General features: G+C 37.4%; 1 pseudogene; it reads right to left on the bottom strand.

The window, feature by feature from the left end:
* Positions 1-5,065: 5,065 nt before the first annotated feature.
* LOC149173379 (BURP domain protein RD22-like) lies at positions 5,066-5,931 on the bottom strand (annotated as a pseudogene).
* Positions 5,932-7,290: the final 1,359 nt, after the last annotated feature.

The raw sequence follows: 7,290 nt of genomic DNA, 5'->3' as shown, positions 1-7,290 counted from the left end.
GAGGGTTTAATGTCGACATTGGCCAAACTATATGAAAAACCCTCAGCCTCAAATAAAGTATTTCTTGTGAAGCATTTATTTAATATGAAGATGTTAGAAGGTGGATATATTGGTGATCATTTAAATGATTTTAATATAGTTACAAGTCAGCTAAGTTCTGTAGGGGTAACTTTTGATGATGAATTTAGGGCTCTGTTATTTTTGTGCTCATTGCCAGAAAGTTGGAATGGTTTAGTTATGGCCATTAGTAACTCTGTCTCTGGATCTAGTACTTTAAAGTTTGATGATGTTGTCGGTGCAATCCTTAGCGAGGAAATGCAACGGAAAAGCTCCAGTGAGACATCAGGTAATGCTTTGACTGCAGAGACTAGGGGAAGAAAAATGGAAAGAGGAAAGAGCCCAGGATATCGCAGTAAGTCAAGAAAAGGCAGATCCAAGTCTAGATCGGGGATAGTGTGCTGGAAATGCGGGAAGAAAGGACACCTAAAGAAAGACTGCAAGTCTCGGAAGGGAAAAGAAGGAGACGCGCAACAAGAAACTAATTATGAAGCCAATGTAACAGGTGATGTGTTGCAAGATGATTTGGTTCTTTCATTAGAAAATATTATTGATGCCTGGGTGGTAGATTCAGGGGCCTCATTCCATGCCACACCTGATAAGAAACATTTTTATGATTATGTTCAAGGAGATTTTAGACAGGTTCGATTGGGTGATGATAAACCCTATAAAATCATTGGAATGGGTACAGTTTTCATAAAACATCATAATGGAAATCATTGGCTATTGAAGGAGGTAAGGCATGTTCCATATCTGAAGAAAAATATGATTTCAACAGGGAAGTTGGGAGGTGAAGGTTGCATAACTACTTTCACAAATAAAACCTGGAAGGTCACTAAAGGATCCCTGGCAATAGCGAAAGGAGGAAAGGTTGGTACATTGTAATTATGCAATGGTATTTCTAATTTTGTTAATGCTTTAACCTCTACAAGAGAAGATACGACATTGTGGCATCATAGGCTCGGGCACAAGAGTGAGAAGGGGTTGCAGATTCTTCGCTTAAGAAATTTGTTGTCAGGTTTGAAGCATGTGGATTTAAAATTATGTGAGAATTATGTTTATGGAAAACAGAAGAGAGTCAGATTCTTTAGAGTTGGGAAAGAAAAGAAGAGCGAAAAATTAGAGCTTGTGCATATAGATGTATGGGTACTTACTCAGGTATCATCTCTTGGTGGCTCTCGTTATTATGTTACTTTTATTGGTGATGCAACCAGAAAAACCTGGATTCATTGTATTCGAAATAGATCTGATGTATTTGATATTTTCAATAAATGGAAAGCTTTAGTTGAAAATGAGACAGGAAAAAGGTTGAAGTGTCTCAGATCAGACAATGGAGGTGAATATTGCAGCAGCAAAGAGTTTGATAGGTATTGTTCTGAGAATGGAATTCACAAAGAGAAGACAGTTCCAGGAACACCACAAGAAAATGGTGTGTTAGAAAGGATGAAGAAGACAATGATGGAGTGTGCAAGGTGCATGAGATTGCATGTAGGATTGCCTTTAAAATTTTGGGCAAATGTTGTAGATACCACTATTTATCTAATAAACAGAGGGCCTTCAAGTTCCTTGGATGGTGGTATTCCAGAGGAGGCATGGACAGGTAGAAAGGTAAACTACTCTTTTTTAAATAATTTTGGTTTTGAAGTTTTTGTCGACATTAATAAAGAAAATAGAACAAAGCTTGAGGCAAAATCAAAGAAATGTACCTTTATTGGATATGGTGTTAATAATTTTGGTTATCGTTTTTATGATTATGAAAAACAAAAAATCATTAGGAGAAAATATGCCATATTCAATGAAAAGGTTTTGTATAAGGATTAGCTGCACAGACAAAGAAAACTGAGAATACACAGTGCTTGACGATATCACAGGAAAAGTGATGGTGCCTGAAAATCATAATGATCAACAGCCAGAACAACAACCACAACAACAACAAGCACTTCAAACACCTGAAAGTGGTGTTAGAAGATCTACTAGGATAAGTAGACCCCCTAAACGATACTCTCCTTCATTATATTATGTATTGTTGATTGATTTTGGTGAACCATAATGTTATGAAGAAGCAGTGTAGGTAGAAACCAGGAAGAAGTGGGAGCATGCCATGAAAGAAGAGATTGACTCCTTAGCACACAACCATACTTGGGACTTAGTCAGGTTGCCTGCAGGTAAAACAATATTGCAGAATAAATGGGTTTACAAGTTGAAGGAAGAAAATGGAGGTAGAAAAAGGTATAAAGCTAGACTTGTGGTGAAAGGGTTTGTACAGAAAAAGGGTATAGACTTTGATGAGATATTTTCTCCTATTGTGAAAATGACTTCAATCAGAACTATTCTAAGTCTAATAGTAGTTGAAGATTTGCATCTTGAGCAGTTAGATGTAAAGACAACCTTTCTCCATGGGGATTTGGAGGAAGAGATATATATGCAACAACCACAAGGATATGAGGTAAAAGGGAAGGAGAAACTAGTGTGTAGGTTGAAGAAGAGCTTGTATGGCTTAAAACAGGCTCCAAGGTAGTGATATCTAAAATTTGACAAGTTTATGTCTGAACAAGGTTATACTAGGTGTAACTCTAATCATTGTGCTTATCTCAAAAGGAAAAATGATGGAAGCTATATTATATTGTTATTGTATGTAGATGACATGCTTGTTGCAGGTTCTAACATGCAGGAAATAAATGTTCTCAAAAGGAAATTGGCAAACTCATTTGCAATGAAGGATTTGGGTGCTGCAAAACAAATCCTTAGTATGAGAATAACTAGAGACAGGAAAAATCACAAATTAACATTTTCTCAAAGTGAGTACATAGAAAAGGTGTTGAAAAGGTTTAATATGCAGAATGCAAAACTAGTTAGTATACCTTTGGCTAGCCATTTCAAATTAATTAAGGAGGCGTATCGCAAGACTAAGGAAGAAATGGCTCATACGTCTAAAGTTCCATATGCATCAGTAGTTGGAAGCTTAATGTATGCAATGGTCTGCACAAGGCCTGCTATTGCACATGCAATGGGAGTTGTAAGCAAGTACATGAACAATCCAAGAAAATAACATTGGATGGTGGTTAAGTGGATTCTCAAGTATTTGAGAGGTACCACAAATCAAGCATTATGCTTTGGTGGTTCAAACATTGCTCTACAGGGATATGTTGATGTAGATATGGCAGGTGACAGAGATAACAGGAGGAGCACTACAGGATATGTATTTACCGTAGGTGGAATAGCTGTCAGTTGGGTTTCAAACATCCAAAGTGTAGTTGCACTTTCAACAACAGAAGCAGAGTATGTTGCTGCTACAAAGGCCAGTAAAGAAATGATTTGGTTACAAAGGTTTCTGGATGAATTAGGTAAGAAGAAGGAGTTGGGCAGGTTATACAGTGACATCCAGAGTGCCATAAATCTTGCAAAGAACTCTACATTTCATTTCAAGACTAAACATATATAGCTCAATACCATTTCATACGGTCAGCATTGGAATATGGATAGTTGAAGCTGGAAAAGATACACTGTAGCCAGAATCCTGCAGATATGCTAACAAAAGTTGTAACCAGGGAGAAACTGAGAATCTGCTCAGTTTCAGTTGGTCTTCAAGTATGATGAAGAAGATGAGAAACATTGAAGTCCAAAGTTGAGTCATTGTTTAGAAAATGAAGCAACAATGGAGTTGCTATAATCAGTCTCCAAGTGGGAGATTGTTGGGTGTGGAGCCTGATTATCTTCTGTATTCAAAGGTTTCAGCTAGATGTATATCCCAGGAAGAGTGTACACCCCTCCACACGGGGGGTTGTGGGGCGGACTTGTCCCCCCCACAGGGGGCTAATCCCCCCCGGCGGGGGTTTGGGGGCAGCACCCTCGAAGCTAAAAACAGATGTAAAATTGCCTTGTAAAAGTATAGTAATTTCTAGTCAATCTAGGCCGTTCATTAGGCAGATGATCTGACGGTAGAAGTTATGTTTAATTTAGGGTTTTTTGCCCTAGAAGGCAACCCCTCACTATATATGAGGGAATTGTATTGCGTCTATGTAGATATGTATTCTGAGTGAGGAAGAGAGAGGAGATTGAGAGCGAAGAGGGAGTTACAGTGGATCTGTTGTAGGTTGTATCTCTTCAATTTGTTGGCTAATATAAAAATAAGGACTAGCTGTTTCTTCGTGGACATAGCCCAAACTGGGTGAACCACGTATATCTGTGTCTCTCTTGTTTTACGCATTTTCTGTGTTTATATTTCTGCAATATTTTATGTGTTCCATTGATCTGTAATATATAATTTTCTAACATTTAGAATATTCTAGTCACTAGCCTTCCTAATCACATGATGCATGATGTTTTGACCCAAACTATTTCCTACTAGATACACTCTAGAAAAGTCATCATGAGATTGAAGGCACGTGAAATTTTTCTCCTTCATCTCATACCTTCTTTGTTTGAGAATAAGAATGGAAAGAATGACTTCTTCGGCCCTTGCAACTCATTCCCCTTCGACTATAGTGGGATTTGATATATATTTAGAAGTTTGAATCTCACATTGAGTGGGTGGGTCAATTCAAATCTAAATACATGTTGGCTTGAGGAAATGAGTGGGGTGGTAAAATTCAAATCCATGGCAGCATGATGAAATTAAAAATTAAAAATTAATGTACATATGGTATCCATCAAGATTGTATCGGGTTGTTAGCATCCATCCATCATCATAGCTTCATGGGTCCATGGGTTCTACAAGGTGTAATTGCATTAAGCCCACCCCATACCATTCATAATTTCATTTTGGGAAAGTGTTTGTTGGAAAAACAATATACACGTGCAAATGGTGGAATATATATATTTTAAAAAGGATCTATGCAAATTAAAATTTGAAAATTAAAAAAAAGAAAAGAAAAACTATTCTTTTACAACCTTTGGGCTTTTCATTTTATTTGGTGTTCCTTTCTCCCTCTTCGGGTTATTCTAGTAAATAGTATATGAAAATGGATTGAAATAGAGAATATACTTTGAATGAAGCCAAATAATGTGATCATGGAGTAGGACATGACAAATGGATCCACCACCGGGCTTGACTGTGGAGTAGGAAGTGACAAAAGGATGCACCGCCGGCCTTGACATTGATCACTTGGAATGACAAGTGTTGATGATTCCACCAACTTGTCTCTGCGTGACACATCATCACTTCCTCTCCATTTCTACCATGTTTACCCTTGAGAGACACCCGTGTGGTGGTGGTGTGTTGAGTTTCATGGACATAATAGACAATCGATGGATATGTGTGCCTACATTTACCTTAGAAAGTAATCCCATGAGGGTATATCATTCAGACTTGAGCTTGAAGGGTACATTTGTCTCTAACCCATTCACATGATTGTTCCCCAAAGTAGATGTAGTGTAATCAATCATGATTCCAATGATGTTGCACAATATATGATCTCACCACTATTTGCAGGACTTTCTCACATGCCTAAGTCTGATTCATATAAATAGGTGTGTCAGATCCTTGGAATATATTGAGGGAAACCAATATTTTTGGAGCTATAGCTCCATTAATACATAGAGTAGACTTGTTGGATATTTTACTTTCTTAAATGCAACGGGTGGCATATACTTCCCCCATGCATTAATGGAGCTACAACTATAGAAATATTGATAGCCTATATTGAGCTTCTCTAAGGCTACTAAGGGTTTATCATAGGAGAATAGAATATCTTTAGCCAAACGTTGTGGAAGGAAGAATATTCTATTGTCTGGGATTGATAACTTGAGCATTTTTCTAGCATCAATTTTGTTTGTGTGTTAGTCCTTTTTGAGGAAAAACATTGCTGACCAAGAAGGGTCAGCTATGATGTCATTCTCATATGCTATGGCATCATATTTGTATTTTAGCTCCATCATCAAGAAGGAAAGGTATATAACCAAGGAAAAAATTTTAATGTCTAAAATCACTACATCCATTTCAATCTCTCTTCAAATCTAGATCAGAAATATTAAAATTTTATTGATACATGTTATATACTCTTAACAATTTCAAAAATGATTTTATATATACTATGATAACACTATTAAAAATATTTAGCTTATAATGAGGGAGTAGCATTCTAGTTCTTTTCTTTTCTTTTTCGGGAACCAAAAACTTTATATTTACAAGAAAATTTCACTCACATTCATCATTGTGTCTTTAAATATTAAACAATGAAGTAAGATCAAAAGTTCGCTCTAGCTTGACATTCATTTTAAGAAATTACCTCACACTCACCAAGTTTTGAGAAACATTTAAGCTAAGCTTACCTTTTTTTTGTTATTGATCTCAAAATATACAACCAAAACATATCAAATTGAAAGAGAAATTATAAATATAAAAACCGTAGGCTCACATTGGAGGTAAAATGGTATTCACCTATGAATGAGGTTCAAGAACTTACTATTGATAGATTTTAGAGAAGGTATTGTTTGTGATACCAGAGTGATTCCTTTAATTTTGTATGTTCATTTCAGGTTGAGATTAACATCCCCAAGCCATGAATTACAAACCATGGAACTAAGAGGGGATGTAAGGGCATAATACATGGACAAGACAATGATAGAGACAAGTCTAATGGAAAAAAAAAAACATATAATGATGATTTGATATAAAATTTTCATGAAGACACGTGCTTCCATCCTCTCACATGAGTATTTTATGGTATCTTCTCTATCTTTTCACTTTGAAAGCATCGAGATAGATGGAAAATGATATACTGATCCAATCCAATTTAGCAATACATGAAAAATCCTTTATGTCTTGAATCAAGAGGTTGGTTGGTTCTAGCATCAATAACCAATTAGAAAATTACTTCCTTGATAACATGTATATATTTCACCTCTTCCTTACTTATACTCACCATGTAGTATTCTCTAATCCTAGTCCTAGTGAATGAGCATGGCTAGTGGAAGCAATAATTGTTCGGTGTGTGTTATATTCTTTCCATGAATAGTCACACGTTGGGGGGGCAGGGGGCTGGGTGTGTAACAGGGGAGGTAATAGATCCTCCTGATCGTTGTGTTGGGCACAACAGGGGGGTCACATGGGGGGTGGAAACCCCCCTTGTCGGGGGGTTTAAATAGGGGTGGTAGCCCCCTTGCACGGGGTCCAAGGGGGGGGGGGGGGGGGGGGGGGGGTAACAGGGGAGGCAATAGATCCTCCTGATCGTTGTGTTGGGCACAACATGGGGGTCACAAGGGGGGTGGAAACCCCCCCTGTTAGGGGGTTTA

This window comes from Pinus tabuliformis, chromosome 4_2 (assembly GCF_031772625.1).
Source record: "Pinus tabuliformis cultivar Carrire ecotype Pingquan chromosome 4_2, CPIR1, whole genome shotgun sequence".
NCBI classification, from domain to species: Eukaryota; Viridiplantae; Streptophyta; class Pinopsida; order Pinales; family Pinaceae; genus Pinus; species Pinus tabuliformis.
This window is presented reverse-complemented; position numbering and strand designations above follow the sequence as displayed.